Genomic DNA, 27,144 nt, shown 5'->3' on the forward strand with positions numbered 1-27,144 from the left:
GAGGAGACAATCTCCAGGCAGGGGGCTGGGTCACATTATTTTAAATATAGCGTTTTCTTTCTAATTTCCAGATTCTATGATTGATGCACAATTTTCCCCACCATGGGACTGTCGTTGCTGCTATAATCTAGGATGCAATCATACTGCGTTTGAGATGAATGTAATTAAACCAGAGCCTCTACCAGGCCTGATGGAGCCGCCCTCATGAAAACATGTGGAAATCAGCAATGCTCATCCGGACACCCGCTGGCTCCCTGTCCTCTGCCCATGGTACCTCTCATACGCTGTTCTAGAAACATGTAGCGACAGTACCGCTAAGATGCATCCAGGGCTTTGGCCTCTAAATGAGGCTCCACAGACCACCACATCCGCCATTCCGTTAGGGCAGGGGTCCAGAACCTTTTTGTGACCCAAGCCCTTTGGGAGGGCTGACAAAATCTTCCAATGGACCCCTTCTCAGAATATAAAACATAGTAATATTCTAAAAGGGGATACTTTATCCTGAAATGCAGTGATTTTATGTATATAAAAATGTGTTAATATATGTCATATTTGTATTATGTGTATAATATATTACACATTTATTATGTGTATACTATAATGTATACATATATACTACGTGTGTATATGTGTATTGTGTATATATGTGAGTGCATGCACATATATGTATTGTGTGTATATGCATAGGTGTGTGTATATATCTATGTGGGTGCATGTATAAATGTGTGTATGTGCATATGTGTTTTTAGTGTTTGTGTGTGTGTGTGTGTGTGTGTGTGTGTGTGTGTGTGTGTAGTTCATGGAACCCAGATGGACAGCCCCTGCCTTAGCATGCTTTTTCACTGATTTCCAATGCCTTCTCCTCTTGTGTATATACCTTTCACTAACATCTTCTCCTCCATGAATCATCTCTCCAGTGTATGTGCTGGAGACAGGGCTCCTTCATTTCATAGTTTCAGGGTCATCAGTCAGTATGACAATGCTGAGACATTCCAGATTTCATTCCTTCCTCACTGGGTAGTTTGCCCATGTCCCTTACTAACGAAACACATTCTAAGTAACGTGTTTTATGCCACCTCTCACTTAAATCTACTCTTGGAAGAACTGGATGGCCATATACCAATATCTTTGTCTGGCTTATCTCAAGTTTCTCTTCCTATACAATCCTTTTTCTGGTCTCGCTCCCTGGTGGTGCCTGCCATCTTGTCTTTCTACACCTGAATCACCATGTATCTATTTGTTATGTGCCTATATATGTTCATGCTGTCTCCTGTAGGTAGACTATTAGCTCCCAATCTCCCAAGCCATTTCAAACATCAAGTCCAGAAAGGCTGAGGCACTTACCCAAAGTTACCAGGCTACTGAGTGATGAAGCCATGTTGAATCAATCAATCAAGAAGCATCTTTTAAATACCTACTATGTGCCAGGTGCTGACTCAAGTGAAACAATCCCTTCCCCCAAGAAGATTGCAGTCTATCAGGGAAGATGATGTGTCCACATCGACATTTTTAAAGGGTAATATGGGGGGAGGGGTACATGTATTGGGAGGGGCAGGAAAAGACTCGTGTAGGAGGCTTATGCAGAATAGGAGCTCTTGGCAGGTAGGGATCATTTCATTCATTGTGTTTATGTTCTCAGTGTCTAGTACAATGCTTGGCACATAGATTTAATAATCAATTGTTGGATGATAGATGTGATGCTAAATCTGAGTCTTAAACTCTGATGATTTGTGTTCAGCCCTTCCCACAGGGAATCCAGAATTCTTCCCAATACACTTGCAGATGGGTCTTTTTCCTACAGAGCCATTAATGCTAACTACATCCAACTCAGGGAGCAGCTTCTCTTCTTTATTGCCTGAGGGCTGTCAAATGTACATGAGCAGACCACATACAATGCATTAGCCTCCATAGAAATGAGTGGACTTGAAGGTGGGAGGGAGGGTACATATTTAGCCTGAAAAATCAGAGATTTAGGAGGACACATAATTCCTCCCTTCAAATATCGAAAGGTGGTCATACAAAGAAAATCTAACTGGCTCTGTTTGGCCCAGGGGAAGAACTAGATCAATGTCAGAAAGCCTATGGAGACAGAATTTTGGTCAATAAAATAAAACTGTCCCAACCAGCTTTTTGATGGGCAACCTTATTGAAGTCTCTGTCACTGAAGGTCTTCAAGTGAAGGCTGGGATGTTGTGAAGAGGATGCCTATTGTAACCTGGTGGCCTGGGTCCTACTGGCAGTGGGCATTAAAGACCTTGGGAGGAGCAAAAACTCTGTGGGGCTCAAATACCTTATGTGTAAAATGAAGATAATTACCCTACCTTACTTATCACATACTGATTGAATTCTAGAATCTTGGTGTTGGAATTAGCATCCGAAGCCACCTAGTTATAAAGGACAACAAAAGCTATTTATAGATCACTTTAAGATTTGTAAAACTCTATATCTGTAATTTCATTTTATTCTCATAACAACCCTGTGAAGCTAATGCTATTTATTATCCTAGTTTTTTGCAAATGAGGAAACTAAGGCTAAGAGGATAAGGGACTTTTCCAAAGTCACACAGCTAGTGTTTGACACAGTATTTGAGCTCAAGTTGAGTTCAGCACTCTATCCACTACGCTTCCTTGCTGTTTCCTCATAGGATCATATGTTTAGAAGTAGAAGTGATCTTTAGTCTCACCAAGAATCCTGACCAACAATCGCTTCTTCAGTATCCCTGACAAGTAGCTCTCCTGTCTCTGTTTGGAGACCTTCAGTGAAGACAAAGTCATTCCTTCTTGAGCTCCTCAACAACCTATTGTACCTTTGGACAGTTCCAGTGGCTGAGAAGTTTTTCCTGACATCAGTTTTCATCTAGAATTCTCACCTTATTCCTGGTTGTATACTATAGGCTGGAATGCTAACCTATCTTCCACATGACAAGCCTTTGAATATTGGACATAGTTATCACATCCCCCCAATCTTCCTTTTTTCATCTAAACAGCCCTGGTTCTTTCAAAGGGTCCTGACATGACATGGATTCAAGGTCCTTTCTCACTCTGATTATCCTCCTTCTGGATACTCTCAAGATTACCAATGTCTTTCCTAAATATGGTGCTAATGATTAAACACAATACCCTAGGATGCTAGTCTTGACCAGAGCAGAGGCCAAAGGAACTCTCATCCTCTCATCTGTGGAAGCCATGCCTTTTTCCTCATACATACTAAGATCACATCAGTAAACATCTTGAGCCTGCTTTTCACTAAAACCTTCAGACCTTTTCCCAAGATGTAGTGAAAATCAAATGAGGCAAAATATGTCACAGCCATTTGAAAACTCTATCCACATTTTTACTGGGATGATGATAATCAGTTTGCCACTCAATTCATTCCTTCCTGGCTCAAGTCTCAATCAGTAGCAGAAAAACACAATCCAGAAATTATGATGAAAGGCATATGGAGGAAAGAGAGTAGGGTGGAAATAATATCAGGCTTGCAGTCAGGAGAGATCAGTGCTCCACACCCAGCTCTGCTACTCACTAACTCAGTAAGCAAGGTCAGGTCACTATATCTGTGAGTCTTAAGTCTTCCCATATATGAAATGGAAAGAATCTTTCTTGCCATACTGACACATTAAGATTATGGCTCAACATACTTTGTAAACCTTAAAGTTCTATGGAAATATTAATCATTTTTATAATTAACTTTTACTGAAAACTGCTTCTTTTTATGAGAGATAGTATGACTCAGTGTTGCAAGGGCTGACTCTGGATTTGGGAAGATACAAGTTCAATGACTTTTGATACCCAATAGCTACGTGTCCTTTGGCAGGTCATGTCACTCTTCAGTGGCCACAGAAAATTCTATATAAATATGTGTGTACACACATACATACATATATATATATATATATAGTAGAGGAGCATCTGATGATCGGTCTGCCTCCGTAAAGAAAGCTTTCCTGATGGGGTTACTCACAATGATGAATTCATAGGACCAGGAGAAAGAGGAGAAAAAATAATTTACCACAGGAAAGGAGTACATTGAGCTGATTAATTACATGTAACAATAATAATAACAATGATAAATAATAAATCTATCAAATATTAGATGCACTAAATATGTCAAACAAGAGTCATGAAAATAGTTTCAGCTATTCAGTTACTACATTTTAAGTCCATTATGTTATGTTTAGCAATACATCTATTATTATCTCTTTTAAAGTGAACAAAACATAGCTTCAAAGTCAAAGGAAGAGTTATACTAAAATAGTTTATCAATTCCTTGAAAGTCATCGATGAAATCAAGTTGTGTGGCTCTAATGAAAGACACAGTCAAGAACTTCTTTATCTCATGGGCATTTTCTAGTGATATCAAAAATTTCATTTTCACTAGATTAGTATGAAATTATTAATTTATTCCAATGAAAAAGTGAGACTAAGGTATTTTGAATGATGTTTATTAAGACATTGGTCTCCTCCAGGTAAGATACATCAAAGGTAAAGCCTTAAAAGAAGAAGTTATCATTGTGTATGTCAAGAGACACATTGTCATCCTGAAATCAAAACTCAAAGGGAAGAATACATTTAGAGTGATTAACATCTTTTTCCAAACCACCCAATGTGCCTCTGAAAACCATGAATTTAGAAATTATCTAAACTAAAGCCTATAGAACAACAAGAAAAACAGGAACCATTAACAAATGTCAACTTTTAAAAGATGAATATTTCCTTGTTAAAAAAAAAAGAGTTGGAGATGGATAGATATTCTCAAAGTACATTACCAATGATTTTTTTTTAAAACTAGGGAAATATTTTTGGGACACCACTTAACATTAGCATAACCAGTATAGATACACAGACTGTATATTTCCTATGAAATATTTTTTTTTCCACATAGAGCAGTCAGGAAAGCAACCATCCTCTTTCTGAGATATTGTATGGGGATTCTTTTAAAAGGCACTTTAAGTCCTACACATAATTCAGTCAGGGTCATTACAGTTCAGACTTCAATCACTAAGGGACAGTGAAATCGGTCACAAGCCTAATGTTTCCACTTGTCAATGTTAATAATATGTCATTAATTCATTTTTTTTCACTGAATCTATGACATCCATTAAACATCTCCTTTAGGAGAAAAGTTATGGAAAGGTCTAGGGCTGCTACAAAGCTAGATAAGCCATAACTCCTGCCCTCTATGAGCTTAAAGTCTAATACATAAGGGACATAGACCTAGATGAACAAAAATATTAGAAATGTCCAAGATAAGTATTTTTTCTTCTTGGAATTTATTTATTTTTAACATTCTTTTTTTTTAAAGTTTTGAATTCCAAATTATTTACCACTCTTCAGTCTTTCCCCTCTCTATTGAGAAGACAAGCAATACAATATCCATTATACATTTGAAATCATGCAAGGCATATTTGCACATTGGCCATGACACAAGAAGCAAAAAGAAAAAAAAGGGTAAACAAATGATATTTCAATTTGCACTCAGTTCATAAGTTCTTTCTCAGGAGGTAAGTAGCATTTTTCCTCATGAGTCCTTCTGAATGATCTTGGGTCATTGTATTACTCAGAGTCTCTAATTCTTTCACAGTTGATCATCATTACAATATTATTGTTACTATGTGCAATGATATCCCAGTTCTGCTCACTTCATTCTGCATCAGCTAATGTAAGTCTTCACAGCGTTTGTTGAAACCATCCCCCTCACCATTTTTATAGCACAATAGTATTCCATCACAATCATATGCTACAATTTATCCAGTCATGTCCAATTGATGGGCATTTACTCAATTTCCAATTCTCTGCCACTGAAAAAAGAGCTGTTATAAATATTTTTGTACATATAGGCCATTTTCCTTTTTCTTTGATCTCTTTGGATTACAGGCATATTTGTGGTATTCTGGGTCAAAAGGTATGCACAATTTGAAAGCCCTTTGGGCATAAGTACAAATTGTTCTCCAGAGTGGTTGGATCAGTTCACAACTCCACCAATAGTGTATTAGTGAACCTATTTTTCTATATCCCCTCCAATATTTGTCATTTTCCTTTTTTGTCATATTAGCCAATCTCATAGGTGTGAGGTGGTACCTCAGAGTTCTTTCAATTTACATTTCTCTAATCAGCAGTGATTTAGAGCATTTTTCATGTGACTATTGATAGTTTTGATTTTTTTTCTTCTGAAAACTGTTCAAATCCTTTGATCATTTGTCAGTTGGTGAATGGCTCTTATTTTTATAAATTATACTTAGTTCTCTATATATTTGAGAAAAGAGATAGATTGCTATGAAATAATTTAAGATTACTATTTTTTTATATTACTTCACTGTTTAGGGTACCTTTTAACAAAATGTACCTTCCCTGCTTATCTCTTTTAATTAGGTCTTGCTTTTCATTTGTTGGGATCATCATTGCTGCCATATTTTTATGCCTTTTTTATGTCAGCTGAAGCATGGTAGACCTCATCCAGTCCCTTATTTTTATTCTGTGTGTGTGTATTTCTGTTTCAAGTGTATATCTTGTAAACAACATGTTTCTAGAATCTGCTTCCATTTTATGAGAGAGTTCATGCCATTCACATTCACAATTATGATTACTGTGTATTGCCTTCCATCCTATTTATACTGTCTTTATACTGTCTCTCTCTCTCTTTACTCTGTCTCTCCTCAAAAGTTTGCTTTGCTTCTGACCACTGCCTCCTTTAATTTACCCTCCCTTTTATCATCACCCCGCTCCTGCCCCCTTCCCTTATCCTCTTCCCTTCCTACATTCCTATTAGGTAAGATAGATGTTTATACCCAATTGAGTGTGTGTGCATATGTATGTATATATTCTTCCTTCTTTGAATCCATTCTGATGAGAATGAAATTTGAATATTACCCACCACCTACCCACCTCATCCCCCTCCATTGTAAAAGCTCTTCCTTTCATTTTTCTTTTATGTGAGGTATTTTTTTTCTCATTCTTCCTCACTTTTTGCCCTTCTGCTAGTGCATCCCTCTTTCTCAACCCTTCATTATTTTTGGATCATCCACACATAATTGACTCACACCTGGGACCCTCTGTCTATGTAGACTTCTTCTAGCTGCCCTACTAATGAAAAAATTCTTAGGAGTGATGTATCACCTTCCCATATAGGAATCCATACAATTTAATCCTATTGATTCCTTTTTGATTTATTTTTCATGTTTATCTTTTCATGTTTCTCCTAAGTCACATTTGAATGTAAAATCTTCTATTCAACTCTGATCTTTTAGACAGGAATGCTTGGAAGTCTTCTCTTTCAGTATTTTTTTTCCCTGAAGGATTATACTCAGTTTTTCTAGGTAGGTTTTTCTTGACTGTAATTCTAGCTTCTTTGCCTTCTGGAATATCATCCAAGGTCTTTGATCTTTTAATATGGAAGCTGATATATCTTGTGTAATCCTTACTGTAGCTCCATGATTTCTGAATTGTTTCTTTCTGGCTGCTTTCAATATGTTCTTCTTGACCTGGGTGTTCTAGAATTTGCCTAAAATATTCCTGGGCAGGGGGAGTGTTTCATTTCAGGATCTCTTTTAGGAGGCAATTGGTAGATACTTTCAATTCCTATTTTACCCTCTGGATCTAAGATATCAGGGCAGTTTTCTTGCATAATTTCTTGAAATATGAAATTTAGGCTCTTTTTTTGATGATGGCTTTTTGATAGCCCATAATTCTTAGATTGTCTCTCCTGGATCTATTTTATAGGTCAGGTCTTAATTTGTTTTGTTTTGTTTTTCCTGATGTGATATTTCACATTTCTTCTATTTTTTTCATTCATTTGACTTTATTTCATTGCTTCTTAATGTTTCATGGAGTCGTTAACTTCTATTTGCCCAATTTTAATTTATTTAGGAAGTGAGATTTTGAACCTCTTTTTTTCCATTTGACCTATTCTACTTTTTAAGGAGTTCTTTTCTTCAGTGAATTTCCCTGCCTCTTTTACCATTTGCCTAATTCTGTTTTTTAAGATGTTTTCTTCAGTGTTTTTGTGTCTCTTTCACCAAGTTGTTAATTCTCTTTTCACAATTTTCTTGCATTATTCTCATTTCTTTTCCCAAATTCTTCTCTACCACTCTCATCTCTTTCTTTAACTCCTCCAGAATTCATGTTTGGCTTATGTCCAATTTTACATTTTTTTTCTTTGAGGTTTTGCTTGTAGCTGTTGTCACACTGTTGTCTTCTGAGTTTGTGTCTCGGTGTCTCCTGGCACCGAGTAGATTTTGATGGTCACATTCTTTTTGTTGTTGTTCTTATTTTCTCACTTTTCCAGACTATTTCTTGACTTTTAAATTTATGTTAAAGTTAGTCTCTGCCCACCTGAGAGTGGGGAGGCACTGTCTCAAGCTTCAGGCCTTTTGTGCTGCTAGTTCTGAGGGTTGGAAAGTTTTTGGTGCTTCCAGCGTAATGTGATCTGGGGAAAATGTTGTCACTGCTCTCTTATTCTGTGCTCTGATCATTACCCGGGAAAGGCCCCTGCTTCTCTTCAACCACAAATGCTAGCATTCCTCTTGGCCCTGACACCGTGACCAGGTTCCCTAATCTTTAACAGCAACAAGTGCTCACGCTTCTCTTCACCTTGGAACTATAACCTGGAACTGTGTATGGGCAATTCAACACTGTGTCATGCCTAGTGCCATCAAAAGGTCCCCTATATTCTCTTTCTGACCAGTTATCTGACCTCCAGAAGCTGCTGCTGTTGCTGTGTATGGCCACCCACAATGCCCACTTATAGTGTTGTCTCTGAATGTGCTCCAGGCTACCTCTTATCCCACCCCAGAGTCACAGACCTCCACTGCTGACCTTCTAAATTGTCTTAGGCTGGAAAAATACCCCACTCTTACCGTTCGCTGGCCCTGTCACTCCAGAATGCAATTGAAGGAGCTGTTTTAGAGTTACTTGAAGGGGGATGCTGAAAGAGTTTGGCTGAGTTGCTGCCTCTGCCGTCTTAGCTCCATCTCCTTCCCCCCAGCTTGAGCTCCTATGTCTAAGATAAGTACTAACAGCTTTGAGAGCAGATAAAGGAGGCATAATCTTTACCTGAAGCATTTTCAGGAAACACATCATGGAAAGAACAATATCAGATGAAGGTCTTGGAGTAGTTATAGAATGTTTAGCTTAGAGATCACCCTGTCATGGATCACCATAGGATTTAAAGCTGATAATAATATTAGAGGTCATTTCATCCAAATTATTTCTTTAACAGATGAGGCAAGTAAGGCCTAGAAATAAGTGCTTGCCTAAGTACACTTCAGATGTAAGTGGTAGAGTCAGGATTCAAACCCAGGTCTTCTAATTCGAAGTCCAAGCATCATTATACAAGTAGGGAGTACTTCAACCTATGAAGACCCCAATTCAACTTAATTACATTGAATGGGTATTTATTGCATGCAAACCTCCTTTGTGTCAATCAGTGTGCTTGGTCTTAGGGATATCCTGGAAAGGCAAAACCAAGAAGCTCACATCGTATTGGGGGGACATCGCATGCACACAGACAAGTGTAGCACTAGGGTTTGAATTCTTGTGTTGGTAAAGAAATTAAAAAAAAAAGTAGGCAAGCATCAGTCGCTCTTACTCTACCTCCCCACACACATACATACACAACACTCACACACACACATATGCACACACATACATCCACATACACACATACACACAATACACATACACCTTTTGTGTCAGCCAGATTATTCCTCCCTTTGGGTCATGACTTTCACTCTCCATATTCTCTTCACCCCTCCCCCACTGGAAAAGTGGTTTACTTTTCAATGGCAAGTCAATAGGAACCCAACTAATCAAGTGCCCAATCACAGCTGCTGTTTCATTTGCCGATAGGAACCTCAATCAATATATTCTCTCTTTCATAAGACATTTTTTTAAAGTGCCAGTAACAGATCCAATTTAGTTAATACTGAGCCCCATTAGAAAGTGAATGCTATCGAAACTTCAGAGTTTTAAGTCTCTTTCTCTTCCCTTCCTTGGGTTTCCAATCATGCCTCTCAATGCTCCATAAACGATAGCCAAAAAAGAAAGAGTTTAACAATGTGGTAGGATAACAGTTTAATCATATTTTCTGGCTTAAGAGACAAATTCGATGTTTAAATACAAAAAAATTAAGCAAATTCAAAAAAAAAAAACCAAAAACAACAACAGGATAAGCCTCCTATGTCCCAGAAGGAAGCACTGGGTTCAAAAACTAGGAGAGAGACAGACAAAAACAGACACAACAGAGACAGAGTAGGGGAAGAGAATGAGAGACAGAGAGAGTAGGAGAAGGGCATGAATAAATGAATAATTAGGAATTTCTGTCAGCAGCCCAAACATTAGAGCAATGCATGATTCTCTCTGCCTTTCAGGTGCCAGTACCCTTCCCTAGACAACTCCAAAAAGCCCACTGGGCACCTGTAACTTCCACATCCCCCAGTTCTCTCACACCTTCCTGGTATTTCTTCTTTCCACATGTCCCAGGAATTGGGCTGGGATTATAAACTTGTCAACTAAAATCAAGTCCACTTGCATTCCCAAGGTTGTGGCAAAGCCCCTGTTGGGAGTGGGGAGGAGGGGAGTCAATGAGAAGGCAGTGCAAAGATTATTCCCAGCCCAGCAATTGCCTATCTTTAGAATTCTGCTCTTGGTTGGCCTCACATGGTCAAGACATCTCTACAGCTGTAGGTATGAGGAGGGAGAAAGAACTTGCAAGGCACAAGGGAGGGACTTTCTTTCTGTCCCAACACATAGCACAGTGTCCAGCACTGAATAAGTGTTTTGTTGACTTGAGGTGGATCATAGGGGAAAAAAAGTAAAAAGAAAAGCATGGTGTAGGAGATGACACTTAAACTGAACTTGAGCAGATTTCTAAAAGAGTTGTTATCATTGTTGTTGTTTGTCCTTCGTTCTTGAAGAGGACCATTAGGCAAAGAAAAAATGCATTCTAGGCATTGGCAGACCCGGGGAGCTGGAGATGAAATGTCAGATTTAGATAATGGCTGTTAAGTCAATTTGATTGGAATGAATGTGATGGGAAAAGGAACCGTGTGACATGAGCCTGGCCAGTTAGTTGGGGCTCACATGCAGTTTGCTTGAAACCCCAGTCTGATGCCTTGATTTGAGGTGTGTCTTTTCCCTGGCAAGTTGGCTCTGAGAAGTCTTCAGTCCAGCCAGCCAGCCCCAGCCCATTGCCCCATTGCAGGGTCTTAAGGACCCTTTGCTTGCATCCCTCCACTTACCCTAGGGTTAATAAGTCACTCAGAGCCTCTTTTTGATGAACCAACATTTGACCAGGAGCTGGGGCACACCAGCCCAGGGATCTGGTTTCTCTTCCTCTGTTCTCACCAGTGGAGTCTAAAGCTGAGTTAACAGTTAACTGAAGAGATCCTTGGATAGGTGAATAATTTATGGGGCTAAGAATACAAACATCCCCCTCAAATCTGGGCTGCAGGGGACCAAAGCCTCTTCTGAAGGAAGATTTTCTCTGGCCAGGTGTACAAAGACCTGGGGAAGGGGGAGAAAGTAGACCTTGTCACGCAGGCATTCCCTTTCTCCTTTTTCTTGGGTCCACTGTGTCATAGCTTTGCTCTGGGCATCAGAGGCCGGCTGGCATTCCTACTGACTTGAGGAACAGCTCTTGGCAGACAACAAATTGCAAGGTTGACTATCGTGTCCACCCATTGAGCTCACTCCTGATGTTCTTGCCTTCTCCTCCTGGCTTCTACCCAGGCTTCCCAGGGCTTCCAAGGGGAGGGGGCCCCTCCAGAACAGTTGGGCAGTGGTGAGAAGACTCAGTGAGAGATCTGGGTTTAATAACACCAATAACAACTATCCTTTTTATAGCACTTATGATGTTCTGGGTGCTGTGCTAAGCACTTTACAATTATTGTCTCACTTCATGCTCACAACAACCCTGGTAGGTAGATGCTGTTATTATCCCCATTAAATAGATGAGAAAAACTAAGTCAAACAGAGGTTAAGTGACTTTCCCAGGGTCATATAGCTACTGAATAACAGAGATTGGATTTGTATTCAGGTCTTTCTGACTGTAGAGCTGTTGCTTTCTCCATCGAGCCCCAGGTTTTCCCTGATTTTGAATCTCAGTTTGGCCATCAGTAAGATGTGGATTGTATGGCCAGTTATTGGACCACAGATTTAGAGCTCAGTGGATCTTAGATGTCATTGAGCACACTCCTCTCTCTCTCTCTTCTCTCTCTCTCTCTCTCTCTCTCTCTCTCTCTCTTCTCTCTCTCTCTTTCTCTCTCTCTCCCTCCACCCTGCCTCCACATTTTACAGATGAAGAAACTGAGCTGAGACAACTTAAATGACTGGTCTAGGGCTTTGTGTTTAGCGAGCCTCTGATCATGGAAGCATAGATCTAAAGAAGTTTAACCTTTTATGTGTGTGCGCAATCTGAGAATGACCTCTTTCTTGGAAGAATGAATTTTAAAAATCTTTAAAGAAAATGCTAAATTTCAGCTAAAGGTTCATGAAAACAAAATTTTATTATTTTCCCTTACAAGGTCATGGATCCCCTGAATTCTGTCCATGGCCTGTCATCCATAACAGGTTAAGAACCTGTCATCTAGAGCTTAGAAACCAATAGGTTCAAACCCTTCCTTTTATATTTGAGAAAACTGAGACACAGAGATATTAAATGACTTTCCCAGGGTCACACGGCTAGTAAGCATCTGAGGCAATATTTGAACTCAGGTTGTCATGATCCAAAGATCAGTATTCTATCCATTACTTCACTAAGCACAGGATCTCAAAACCTCAGAAATCAAAGGAAATTAAGAAGGCAGAGGTCTGAATCTCTATCTCCTTGAGAATCCTTTCCATAATATAGCCAGAAAATGTCCATCTGGTCTTTGTTTGAAGACATCTAGCAATGGGAAACCTACTATGCCTCCCCAGCTGTCAATCCCATTTTCGGATGGCTCTAATTTGGTGGGTGTTCATCCTTATAGCTGGTCAAATTCAGTCTCTTATCAGTCCTTCATGGAGTACAAACCTCAACTTTCTCATCCATAAGATGACTATGGTAATGTCAGCACTACCTATCAGCCGTGGTAATCACAAGTTTGAAATGTAAGATTCTTGAGGGCAAGTTTTCAATTAGTTTTCAATTTTGTCTTAGTAACCCCAGGCACTGGTCAGAGTCTCGAGCACTTAGCAGTTAACCAGTCAGCAAATATTTATTAAGCACTTACTGTATGCCAGGCTTAGTATGCTTAGTACTGGGAATAGGAAGTACCTTCAAGGTACTTATAATCTAATGAGAGAAGACATAGATAAAAGGGAACTGAAAGGAAGGGTGGGCAGGGGAAGAAGACATCCCTGTAGGAGCACAACAGAGCAGGCTGGAGAGTCAAGTGCATAAGCAGTGGAGAAGTAATGAAGTGAGCATGATTGGACAAGGCACTTTCTCAAAATGGTTGTCCAGGAAGAACACGCCAATACAAAGATGGGACCTCCATAGAAAAACGATGTTCTAGGGTGAGAAGGCTTGAGGTATGGAGTCATCTTCCAGGGTGACAAAGCAGCCAGGGAACAGTAGAGAAGTCCAAAGCCCAAGAGCTATGCTCAGAATGAGGATGGGCATGAGGGTACTCTGGAACCATATGGCACTCATAGTATATGAATCTATAATCCATCTGTAAGACTATCTTCCAGTTCTTGAAATAGGAAGATTTATCAGTTGTTACCAATTCAATTCAATAAACATTTATTAAGTAGCCGCTATGTGCCAGTCATGGTGCTAAGCACATGGGATACAAAAAGAGGCAAAAGACACCGCAGAGTAATATCATGTAAGAAAGATTACAGGAAGGGCCCCTGAAGGTTACTTTGTCTCATCTTCTATTCCTGGCTCATTTCTTTATTTGCTTATTTTTCTTACTGATTTCTATGCCTTTTACATTCCATTAATTTCTGAATATAGTCTTCATGTATCTAGTGTGTCATCCTTTGCAACAACGGTTTTAAAACAAATGAAAAAACAAAAACCAGAATTAAAAGTTCAACAAACCCGACCAGCACATGGGCCCCATCTGGCAGAGTATGTAATGTTCTACATCCATACTCTCTCAACTATACAACGAGACAAGATAGGCAGATGCCCCAAATTGGGTCATTATAATTGCACATCATTCCATTTCATTCTATTGGTGGTTGGCATTGGTGCATTCATTGCTTTCTTGACTCTATTTACTTCACTCTACATCAGTCAGTTTACATAAGCTTTCCCACACTTCTCTGAATTCTTCATATGCCTCATTTCTTAGGGAATATAATAGTTCATTACATTCCTATACTGTGCATTTTTAAATCTATTCTCCAATTGCTGTGATTCCATTTTGCAGAAGAAGAAACTGATGCCTAAATAGATTAAGTGATTTGCCCACGGCCACACAGTAGGCAAAACAATAAGCATTTATTCGATTCATATTTATTCAGTACCTACTATGTTCCAGGCACTGTGCTAGGCACTAGTGATACAAAAATAAAATATATAAACAGTCCCAGCCCTTAAGACCTTCCATTCTCTTGGGCTAGTAACTGAAGGGATGACATGACAGATAAAAACGGCTCTCCAGGAAGCTCCAGGTGAGGGATTCCTTGTGCCGAAGGAAGTTAACACTTTTTTCCTGAAACTTTTGGTCTTTCAGAGTTGCCTGGACCACTAAGAGTTCAAGTCACTTGTCCTAGGTCACACAATCAATGCATGTGTGTCCTAAGCAGGATGTGAACTGCAGATAATGTGGCATCTACAAAGTAGGGTGTGTGTGTGTGTGTGTGTGTGTGTGTGTGTGTGTGTGTGTGTATGTGTGTGTAGGCATGGGTGTGTGTACACATGTCTGTGTGTTTATGGAGGGATTAAGGACTGAGGGGATCAGCAAAAGCCTCCGTACCCCTTGAACTGAGTCTTGAAGGGAAGTGGGGCTATGAACATCACAGCTGAGAAAGCAGAACCTTCCATGAATGAGGGGCAGCTTATGCAGAATCATGAAGGATGTCATGTATGAGGAAGATTAAAAAGAACCCTTTCATCGGAACATGGACTTAGCTCGGAAAGGTGGGCTGGAGGCAGATTTTGAAGGGATTTAAATACCAAACTGGAGTATTTATCATATCTCAGTGGCAGTAAAGAGATATTGAAGATTCTTGAATAAGGCAGACAGCTGATCAGACCTATCCATTATTGAAAATCTGCTTGTCAGCTGTGTGGATGACAGGAAGGAGATGGAGTATTTTCTCTGGCATCCCCATGCTTGGAATGTTCCCCCTCCTCATCTCTGCCTCCTGGGACCCTTCAAGTCCAACTAAAATCCCACCTTCTTCAGGAACACTTTCCCAACCCCTCTTAATTCTAGTGCCTTCTCTCTGTTAATTATTTCCTAATTGGGAAATATATGCATGTAAATACATGTGTATACATACATGTTATATGTATAATATACATTATGGATATATCATGTATGCAACACAATGTATGCATGGGAGTATAAACATATGGACATATACACGTGTATATACACATGTGTGTTTGTGTATATCATTCTAAAATGTATCCTGTGTATATGATGTTTCATATATGAAATTTGTGAGTGTGGACAGCGCCAGCATATGGCTGGTATGCACTTAGTGGCCTGTTGTCTCCTCCGTTCACTTATGAATTCCACAAAGGCAGAGACTGTCTTTGGTCTCCCTGTTTTTCCCCAGCACTGGGTACATAATAGGTGCTTAATAAATGTCTGCTGACTAACTGGACAGTTAGGTTTCCTTAACCAGGTAGGACACTATTATCATGGTGTAGAAGAGAGCTGCTGAGCTCCAGATCGGGGCTGTGCTTGGCTGAGTGGAGAGAAATGGGTACATGTGAATCATGCTAAGAGTACTTGGCAGCTCAGGCCTTAAACCTCTGCCTCCAGACTCAGCCCTCTGATTTCCCGGCCGCGCTGGCTGTGAAACCCCAGATAGGAAGGACCGGCCCTTCCCACCCATTAAACAGCAGGTGACAAACTCGGGAGAAATCCTTTAGTAAAGGAAGGGCATAATTTGAAAAAGTCCCAGTTGGCCAATAATGAGGGAATATTGGCCACCTTCCCTAGAAATGAAGCAGGGGTATGGAATCTCTGTGTCGAATCCCCAGACACCAATTAAATGAAATGCCTCCTAAGTCCTGGGATATGAAAACATCTACCCTGTTTCATATTATAGAAACCCTCATTATTTCCCATATTTCCTTTCATCCCTCAGTGATAAAAGCCAGGTGGATATGAATGGTCTTTCCTGCCAGTTCTAGGGAGGGTCCATTTTCCTGTAAGAGAGAAGAAATGCAGAAGCATCAAGTGGTGAAGGGAAATTTTGGGAATTTACCCTTGGAGAGAGGAGGAGTCCTAGGACTCTCTTCTCTCTCTCTCTCTCTCTCTCTCTCTCTCTCTCTCTCTCTCTCTCTCCTCTCTCTCTCTCTTTCTGTCTCTGTCTGTCTCTATCTCTGTGTGTGTGTCTCTCTGTGTGTCTGTCTACCTTTGTCTCTCTCTGTGTGTCTCTCTTTGTCTGTCTCTCTGTGTGTCTCTTTCTGTGTCTGTCTCTATCTCTCTGTGTCTGTCTGTCTCAGTCTCTCTCCTCTCTCTCTCTCTCTCTCTCTCTCTCTCTCTCTCTCTCTCTCTCTCTCTGCCCCTCCTCCTGCCAAGAGCAGGCTGAGGATTTCGGTTCAATAATGACTTTCTCCTTTGAAAAGCAGGGGAACCATAGGAGGAGCTCTATCAGCATCTCCACCCATCTTTATGAGAGAACACATCTCACATCGTGGGGATGATGGAGAAGAGTAGAATATTACAGACTGTGCCAGGGGCTCTAAACATTAGATCTGTGCACCTGCTTTTCAAAAATATATTCTGATAGTACAAGCATTTATTAATCTCCTCGTGTGTTCCAGACACTGCACTGAGCGCTGGAGATAGAAAGTGAGTAAAAGTTGGTTCCTGCCCTTGAGTTATTCACATTCTAAGCTAAATGCTGGGAAGATGAATATAAAAGGAGAGAAGGCCCTATCCTCAAGGATCTTCTGATAGGGAAGACAACCCATCTAGGGGAGTTGATGGCCAGGGAACAAACCTTTGGGTTGGTGAATCACAGAGGAGCAAACTGACATATACTTTCTAAAGGCAGTGGTACCATTGATTTGATGATTGCACCCCAAGCAATAAGTAGAGGGTGGGAGTTAGAAGGGGGAGACCAAGGGGTAGGCATGTCAGCAGGCAGACCGCAAGAATGCCTGAATGGACAGTCATGTGGTTGAGCGGGATATAAGGGTCAGGGATGATCTGGTGTCTGCCCACAGTCTTACTGCTAGGGTGGGTCACAAGCAGGTCTTGAACCCCTGTCTTCCCAACTCCACTATTCAACGCTACTTCTAAGCCACAGTTTTAAATTCTTTAAAATTATGTGTTGTTTAAGTAAATGGGATAATACATGCAAAGCCCTATGCAAACCTCAAAGTGCCATGTGTTGACTGTTATTACTTTCACAAACATGATGATATTTTATACTAAATGAAGTATGTTAAATATAGCAGATACTCAGAGTCAGAATGGACTTTGAGACCAGCTAATACAACTGGTACTTAAGCAAGAACCGCCCCCAACACACGTGAGCCTCTCCATTGCCCAGATTATTCCATTCATGTATTGGTATCTGCAGAGTCCAGCACAGTCTCCGGCATGTTGTAGGCACTTAAAGATTTGTTGATTGACTGGTGATCTGATTAGGGAAAGGAGGCATAGCCTGAGGCTCGGAATTCCTCCCTCTCTTCCTTTAAAACATTGTCTGCTAAGTTTCCTTTCACATCCCCTCCAGGCTTTTTAAAATTAAATAGTGAGTGTTTAAATAGTTAAAACTAGCAAAGAGGACTTTGAAAATCATGCGGCATGTTACTGTTTATTTTTTTTTTCCCCAAGCATGGAATACTGACCCATTACAGATAAGTGAAATTGATTGACGTTTTAAAGGAATCATCCATGAAAAGACATAGACCCTGAAGAATGTTGAAAATCACCATTGAGCTGGCCAATCTTAGCAGAGATGACTTTCCAGGTGCCTCCAGGCACTTCTGAAATATCTTCACAATTATAATAATCAGGGTTAGAGAAAATGAAACCTGGATACACAAATAGAATTCCTTCATGTCTTTTAAACAGGAATTTAGAGCGCCAAAAGGCAGTCTCCTGGTTAACATTTAATTGCTGAAACTTCTGAAAGACATAGAATTGAGGGGCTGTTTTGGCAAATCCAGAAAATAGGGAAGAAGGCAATGAAGTCTGGCTTTCCCTTATCAGAATCCCCTCTCATACCAAAAAACATCTAGACCAACAAATATGACAACTAATAACTCAAAGAAACTATTTTAGAAGGACAAAAGAGGCTCTTTTGCAAACTATAAAAGAGTATCTCTGCTTTCACAAATCCTATGCATGAATTGTTGAGAAGGTTAACTTTGTGGGGGTAGGGCTAAACATGGATTGAGGAGACTTGGGTTCAAGTTTTGCCTGAGACACTTAGGATTATATATTTAGAGCTGGAAGGAACATAAATCTAGATCAATTTTTGCACCTGATGCCTGAAGAAAGTGAGATGCTTAAGTGAAGTGGTCTCCCCATTTCCACATAATAAGCAACAAAGCTGGGATCTGAACTCAGATCCCATGACTTCAAATGCAATCAGCTCTGCCTAGTAGCACAGTCTCTACTTCCTACTTGTATCCTCACTGGTAAATTAGGGTAATATCCTCTAAGGGGAATCAGTCCAGGAGGGTTGGGAAGCTCTAGAAAGTACTGCTGAAGACACAAACAAGCTCTTCTAAAGCTTTAGGGGGAGGAGAAGCCTTGTCAAAAAGGACAAATGTGAGTAAATGGAAATCTGAGCAACAAGGTCACATTTTTGAAGAAAATGGAAGAAAGGAAGGAAATAAAGGAGGGAAGGAAAAGAAAGAAAGAAAGAAAGAAAGAAAGAAAGAAAGAAAGAAAGAAAGAAAGAAAGAAAGAAAGAAAGAAAGAAAGAAAGAAGGAAAGAAGAAAAGGAAGGAGGGAAGGGAAGAAGGGAGGAAGGGAGGAAGGAAGGAGGGAAGGGAGGAAGGAAGGAAGAAAAAAGAAAGAAGGAAGGAAAGAATGAAGAAAAAAAGAAAGAAGGAAAAATCAGGAAGATGGGGTCTTCACAGGTCTTAAGGCATCCAGATTTTGGGGAAATGATTCTCCTCTGATCTCCCCTGGGGCTTTGAATATGTATTTTCATTTTGAAAATTGTGTTCTCCTTCTCCCTCTTCATCATCACTGCCGGCTCAAGACTGTCTTTGTCTATGTCTTTGGGGGAGGTGGAGATGGGAGGGAGGAATTACACAGAGCTATTCCCAAGCCGTCAGGTACCCTAATTGCTGCCTTTATCCAATGTTCCTGCTGTTCACAAAGGCAACAGGGAAGAGCTCCCCCTTCCCACCTTCTCAGGGGGTACTGGTGTGCACATGGCTAATGCACACTGCTGGGGGATGGGGCTAGTTCTCGGAGTAGTCTCTGTTCCTTACGTCAGTGGGCCTGCTGCTAGGAAGTGCCATTGATTCGCTGACTCCCTGGCTCCAGCCTTGAGGAGATGGGGTTTCTCTCCAGCCTCCCTTTGTCTGCTTCTTTAAGTGGCATTGATTCCTCCGCATCCTGTTTCGTGAAGAGACCAGGGATGGGGACCTTTCCCCAGCATCACTCCTGGGGGGGTGATTGTCTCAGGTGATGAGTGGGGAGCTCTTTGTGAAGAGGTAGAATTGATTGGCCATTTGGGAAGCTGGCTGGGCTGGCTTCCCTCCTGCAGCAGAAGCCTGCATCTCTAATACAGGGATGCTGAAAGAGGCTTTCACTCACTGCTCCCTGATGAAGCTTCTGACCACAGACTCTAAGCATGTGATACATAAATTATAACTTCGCTTCCAGCTGCCCAACTTATTTCAAATGGTTTCTGGCAACTTCTCAGCCTTGAGATCAAAGTATCTTAGTATCTGAAGGGTCTGATCTCATCACTCCTGTTCTCAAGAAGCTTCAGGGGCTCCGTGCTGCCTCTAGAATAAAATTCAAACTCTGTATTTGACACATAAAAGTCTGATTCCTAGTCTGGCTACACTCTTTCCTTTGCATACACATTACTTCTCTGGATTTGCTCTTCACTGATACAAAATGTCCTATCTCGTGTTCCCCAAACAGGAGAATCCATTTCCTTCTGCCATGTCTTTGGGTCCTCTGTACCTAGGGCCTTTCTGGAATAAATGTTTATTGAACCAAGTGCTGAGACTTCCCATCTTCCCATCCTAAGGGGTGTGTGTGTGTGTGTGTGTGTGTGTGTGTGTGTGTGTGTGTGTGTGTGTTTTACCTCAGCTCTCATTCTAAATTTTATTCAAATCTACAAGCATACATTAAGTAACTACAATGAACTCTGCAGTACCTGCCATCCTAAGTAACATCCTAAGGTCTATAGCTACAAAGACGGTGAAAAATGGCACACCCCTTGCCCTCAAGTACCTTGCATTCTACTTGTTATAGCAGTTCTCCAAGCAAGTGCTCTATTTCACCAACAGACTGTGTAAGTTCCTTGAGAATTAGGATAGAATCTTAAGGCTTTCTTCTGGAATGAATGTTAGAAGGCAGCTTGTCCACTTTGTACTTAAACAACACAAGAATTCCTGATTACAACTAAGAAGTAATAGCTGAGCCCCTGTCTGAATTGCCAATGAGGAGAGTAGCCTTGCCCTTGCCTTTCCAAAAGCAGCTGTCTTCTTTTGGACAGTGCTAATCATCAGGAAGGTTTCTCCTTATATCAAGTCTAAATCTGTACCTCTGCATTTTCTACCTGTACTTACTAGTTCTAATCTCTGGAGCCAAGAAGAATAAGTATAATTTCTTTTCCCCATGACATCCTTTAAAATACTTAGAGATCATCATTATGCCTCCCCACCTCTCCTCACAGGTCATCTGTTATCTAAAATAACCCCACTTCCTTAAAATGATGCTTCTATGATGTAGTCTCCAATCCCCTCCTTATCTTGGACATTTAATAGAACAAAGAAATGAGACACATGAAAATGGTGGTGACGAGGATGAGGATAGTGATGGTGGTCATATTCATGGCTATCCAATTCCACTCCAAAGCATGTCCCTAAGTTCACTGCTGTGTAATGTCTCCCTAAGTAACCAAATAATTTCAAGCTAATACATGAGAAATTTTTGAGCCTGTATCTCCCCACCTTGCCCATGCTGGAAGTGCAGGAGTTAGTTACATATGGGCCAATCCCAGATTGGCACAGGATCTTTAACCTGCTTTGTTCCTGACCTCGGCTGCTTCTCCTTTCCTTAGGCAGCTGGGTGGCTTCAAGCCAAGAACAACTCAGTCTGTTTGATAATCAGTCTTATTGATTCACCTAGGACTTGTCCATCTATGTTATTTTGCCTTCTGGGGCTGCCGAGTATATGTGTCATGATTTCCAGAAGAGTCGTCAAGCAGTTGCTCTGAATGAAAGTGCTATGCTCTCAACCATTTTGATGTTCAAAGATATTAAGAGAACAGAGAAAGTTAGAATGGGGTGTGGTGGGGAGGGGGCAGGAGGTAGAACATAGAGTTATAAAGCTGTGAAGGACCTTTACATAGAACATGGACTGTTAAGATCTGGGAGGAGTCATGGTACATAGAACTTCATAGTTAGAAGGTATTTTAGAATATAGAACATGGACTTTCAGAGATGGAAGGGGCCTTAGAATGCAGAACATGGTATGAAAGAGCCCAGAATGTCCTTAGAACATAGAACACAGTAACACGACTGGGTGGTACTTTAGAGCATAGGACTGAGAATGTGGACGTTGAAAGGGACCTCATATGAGAACAGAGGATGTCAGGGGTAAAGCATGAGAACGGAGCTGAGTGATCCATCATTCTCTCTAAAACTGATCTTTCCCAATTTCTGGTCTTTTTTCAAACTTAAAACCTGAGCCATCCTCAATTCTCCTCTCTCCTGTGCTTCTGAGAAGGTATGGCATTTCTCCCTTCCTACTCTCTCTTTCCACTCATGGTGACAATGATTGCCTCATCACCTCTCTCTTGAACATCAGCTCTCAACTCCAATAGCCTCTAACAAATCTCCCTGCCTCCAATAATCCATTATCCACAACCATATCATTCCTTGCTAAACATAAATGAAAGATAAATTAAACATAGACAAACATGTGCATACAAACATGAACAAACAGATAATAAACTGTATTTTTGACTCCCTATTGCGTCTAGACAAAAACGAAAATGAATTATCCAGGCTTTTCATCCCTTCTATAATCTGGTTCCTCCTACCTTTCCAGACATTTTGCCCATCTACTATGTAGGAGCCAAACAAGTCTGTTAGGTATTCTGTAAATTCAACATTGCATGATGCTAGGAATTCCCAGACTGTTTCCCATTTCTGGAATGGTGAGTTTCTTTCTTTGGAGACTTTTACTGTCATTAAGCTTCTACCTGTCTCTTTGCAATGTCCAGGCATTGCTCCTACTTCTGATTCTTGGAGCCAAAGACTCCAAGTTTTTCTTCCACATGACTTTCTTGAGAAGAGAATACTTAGGAAATTCATGGAGCTGTCTTCAAGAAAAGTCACCATTCAGATGAGTTTAGACTTGTCCTTTTTGTGTGCAGAGGAGAGAAGTAGGAGCAATAGTCTTGACGTCCTACACTGTCCCACTCATTTTTGTCTGTAATGTCTCCATCTTATCAATGGACTTCCTAAGATATGGGCTTCAACAGAACGTTGTGACTGACCAGGGTACAGTTCAAATCCTTTCTCTGCCACCTGTGTATATTTACTCACTTCCCATTTCCTGGCCTCGGTTTTCTTATCTGTCAAATCTAGAGAGTCGTTTCTAAAGCCCCTTCCAGCTCCCTTTCCTCCCTCATTCTGGACACTACACTTCTTTCAGATCAAAAGAGGAGGGAGCTATTTCTGAAGAGAGAGGCTGCCAAATAGAGATGGCAGCCTTGGGAGGAAGATAGATGCCAACAGGAAACAGTACAGGAAGCCCCCATCATCCCCAGATCTGTGGGCAGACAGCCAGCAAGCTGTTCAGTCCAATCCAAAGCCCCAGGCCCTGCAGAAAGCGAACTTACATAGGGTTTTAAACAAAGTATCAATGTAACACAAAGGGAAGACAGTTGTGTCACCAGCGAAGTAAGGTATACAGAGGGGAATGCTCAACCAATGAAATGATGGCCTAATAGGCAGTGAGGAATGAGGGCAGAAACCTGGAGAGCCTGACTCTAATTATGTCACAGTAAGCTAGTGTCTGGGGAGGACACTTCCTAGTCTCTCGAGCAGTCAAACCTTGGCATACATACAAGTTGGAGGCCAGGCTCAAAATGGCTTTTGCAGGCTCACACTTTTTTAATGGAGCTGGTTCATGGTATTTTTTTTAACTCACATGTTACACTCAACAGTCCACCAAACAGCAACACAAGCTCATTTGCCTTTGAATGATGCTTCCTCCAATTTGCACATAAGACTTGACTTTTTCCGTATCTAGATTTTTCTCTTATTAGAATTTGCCTATCATTCTAGCCTTGCGAAGATCATTTTTTTTGGATCCTGCCTATTTTATCCAATATTCTAGCTCCACACAATCTTTAAATCATCTGTAATGATGACATCCATATTTTCGTACAAGTCAATGATAAAAATGTTCAATACTACAAGGTCACAAGCAGATCCCTGTAGTACTCTAGCAGGGACCTCTCTAATTGGTGACATTGATCCCTTAATAACTACCTTTTCATGAATGGTCAGTAAACGTGTTTTGAATCCACCTAACTATACTATTACTGCCTAGTCCCATTTCTACACTTGTCCACTTAGAAAACCTTAGAAGCTTTACTAAGTGCATTGATGAAATCTAGGTTAATTAATCTATTACTTCATTCTGCTGGTAAACAATGGAAATGAGTTTAGTCTGGCATGGCCTGCTCTTGATGAAGCCATACTGACCCTGAGTTATCATCTCTGTCATTTCTACATGCTCACAAGCCAATTCCTTAATAGGGCATTTTGTTTTTTTCTAGGAATAAAAATTAAGCTTATCAGAATTCACTTTCTGGATGACATCCTCTTTCTTTACGTCAACAGTAAGACATTTACCCTTACTTAGTCTTACGGCACTTTACTCATTCTCTATATTCATGACTCTGTATTCATTTATCTCTAATATCCATCAATTCTTTAAGTATGCAATAATATATTTAAATGGCATTTTATGATAACATCATAGAGCGCAGCAAGGCGGACCTTTATCTTGGGTATCAGCTCTCTAAAAAACCATTTTGTTTTGTCAAGTTCTAGGATCCTTCGACTTGTTAGAAAATCATTGAAGCAAACCAAGAATTAAGTAGGTCTCTCTTCAATTTATTTTATAGTATTATAATCACAGCCATCCTATTGAGAGACCCTGGATCATATGTTTAGAACTAAAAGGACTTTTAGGGACCATCTCATCCAATACCCTCACTTTACCAATGAGAAAACTGAAGTGCAAGGTAGTTAATTAATGTGGGCAGGGTCTTAAGTCTAATAAGCGCTTGAGACAAGATTTGAACTCATGTCTTCCTGACCCCAAGTCCAGTGCTCTATTCAGCATGCCAACGAGCTGCCTTTCTCTTCATACACCTAAAAATCCCTTTTTCTTGTTCTTATCATTCACTGTCAATAGGAACTGAGCTTTAACACTCCTGACATTGTTTAGGCAAGATTGAGCTATGCATTTAATATCTACCCTTGATTCCCTGGTCTTCTACCTTCTCAATAGGCTCTTTTAAAAAAGAATTGTGAATGAGTTGGTCACTGAGGGAGCTCCTTGTGCATTCACATCTTTCTCCTTTGATTGCTTTCCCTTTTCTTCCTCATTTCATCTTTAAGAGCCTTTCAAACATAGAACACAGAAAACCAGAGATGGAAGGGAAAGCAGAAAAACCCAGCCCCAATCTCTCATCTTACAGCTGAGTAAATTAAAGCCTAGAGAAATTCGGGGATTTACCCCAAATTACTGTCAGGACTGAGTTTAGAAACTTATTCTAAGTCCTTCTCCTATACCAATATGTCAGCCTTGTGCTGTTTAGATATGGCAGAGTGGCACTGTCCTAACATAAGTAATATTTATAGAGACCCAGTGATGGATGGGCCCAGCACCATCTGGGGTACCCAAGGACGAGTTAGACAGAGTTGAAGGGACTTTCATTTCCTTTCTAATCTACTTCCCTTGTTATGCAGATAAGTGAGCTGAGAGTTAGGGATGGTGTAATTCAACGCTAACCTCAGAACCAGTAAATAACAGGCACCGAATTCTAACCCAAGTCCTCTGAATCCAAATATATCTTCCTCCCTCCCGTTTCACTAAGCTGCCTTGAACCCAGCACAGTCCTCTTCATTATTATCTGAAAGTTCAAGGGCTAAGAAAAAAAAATCCCATTAGAAAGAATGACTATACCTGGCCAGATCATTACTTGCTCTTTGCTTATGTTGCATCTTCAGGCCACAGACTGAGAGATATGTGTGTTGTCTTCTAGGGGAAAAAAATTGCTTTTGTTGCTGGTGGTGGTGGTTTGTTTGTTTTCTGGGTGCTTAGGTCTTGGCCACACCCCTTCCCCTACCCTGGTGCTGCGCCCCCTTTTTCGTGCTGTTTTTGTTCTGAAATCCTCCATATCTGGAATGGTCTTTTCCAGGGCAAGAACCCTCCATGTTCCTGGCTGCAGCATTTCCCAAGTGAAGGAGCCTGAGTGGAAGCCCAAAACACCCTCAGGATGGTCCTCCCTGCCCTGACCCCAAAGCTCTCTTGAGCTGCCCTGCAGCAGAGGCTGGGACTCCCCACATGAGCTTGACATGACCATGTACCTGGTCCTCCAAGAGTCCTCAGGCGAGACAGCTGTGGGCTCTGCCCTCCTGCCGAGACCTGAAGACTCTCTCCCAGGGCCTCCCAGGAACATTCTCATGATGATAACCTTTCTCTACCTTTCCATATAATTCCAGAACCACTTATTAAATGCCTATCAATGTACAGAACAAAAAGGAAAGGGCCCCTTCCTCCAAGGAGTTTGTATTCTACCAGGGGAAACATTACATACACAGATGAATGATGACAGAATACATACAAGATGACTAGATGGCAGGAGTTTCCAACCCTGGTGATCCTGACATGGGGGTCTGGTCAACAGACTGCCACAGCTTCACAGACGCTCCTGCCGTGCTCTGGAGGGGAGCTGGGGGCTGCCTGAGGCTCTTCTCCTGGTCAGCACTATCTCTTCCACAAAGCTCCAGTGGATGCCTCCACTGAAGTTGGGTCCCATGAAGGCACTCAGTAAAAGGTCCTGTGGATTCCAGCCTCCAGTGGTTCATTTAATTCTGGGAGAAGCCTCATTCTTCCCAGCAATAAACCCTAATCCAGTGGGCTTAGTATTGTAACTGGGGAAACTGCCCAAGAGGTGGGGTGTGGGAGGACTCCACCGAGAGGCAGCACAGTCTGGTTCTGATGGCAAGGGTGCTTCCGTCTCCCCATCAGGAGCAGCATCACACTCCATGTCACTCAGGTTCACCTACCTCTTCAGAGGCCTCTCTGATGCTTCCATCAGTCAGCCAACAAGTGCCCTCCTGTGGGGAAACTCCCTCCCCTCTGCACACTGAAAGCCATATATTGTGCTGTTCTGTGCCCAACCTTGAATCTCTCTCCATGCTTTTCCATAGCAATACTTTTTCAGCCTATTTTTTCCAAGTGTGAAAGTATAGTTCTCTGGGGCGGTGTTATTTAATCCTGTTTGATTATAGCTGCTATCCAGTTCTGTCCGTTGGTACTTTGTATGCCCTGCCACTGGGTCCAGACTAACTGGGGGCTCACATAATGATGGAGTTCCCTTTGAAGTGATATTGGTGGAAACCTCTTAACGCCACCACGCTTCTACTTCCTTTGCAGAAGGCCCATGTTAGTGTGTGCTAGCATGCCTGGAGTACGGTGTGGGGGGAAGTGGAGGGAGATCTCATGGAAATCCTTCTAGCATGATTAGGCTGTTTGACTTTCCTCCATGGGGGCTAGAATGGAATGGC

At 41.1% G+C, this 27,144-nt stretch overlaps 1 long non-coding RNA gene across 1 annotated transcript; it reads right to left on the reverse strand.

The window, feature by feature from the left end:
• Positions 1 to 12,474: 12,474 nt before the first annotated feature.
• Positions 12,475 to 26,579, reverse strand: LOC144455719 (uncharacterized). The gene is made up of 3 exons (XR_013484413.1): positions 26,199 to 26,579; positions 25,538 to 25,612; positions 12,475 to 16,317 (listed from the first exon to the last, which is right to left on the reverse strand). It is a non-coding gene; the product is annotated as an uncharacterized LOC144455719 (long non-coding RNA).
• Positions 26,580 to 27,144: the final 565 nt, after the last annotated feature.

The sequence above is a fragment of the Phascolarctos cinereus genome, unplaced genomic scaffold (assembly GCF_003287225.1).
Source record: "Phascolarctos cinereus isolate Bilbo 61053 unplaced genomic scaffold, phaCin_HiC Scaffold_2;HRSCAF=192, whole genome shotgun sequence".
NCBI classification, from domain to species: domain Eukaryota; kingdom Metazoa; phylum Chordata; class Mammalia; order Diprotodontia; family Phascolarctidae; genus Phascolarctos; species Phascolarctos cinereus.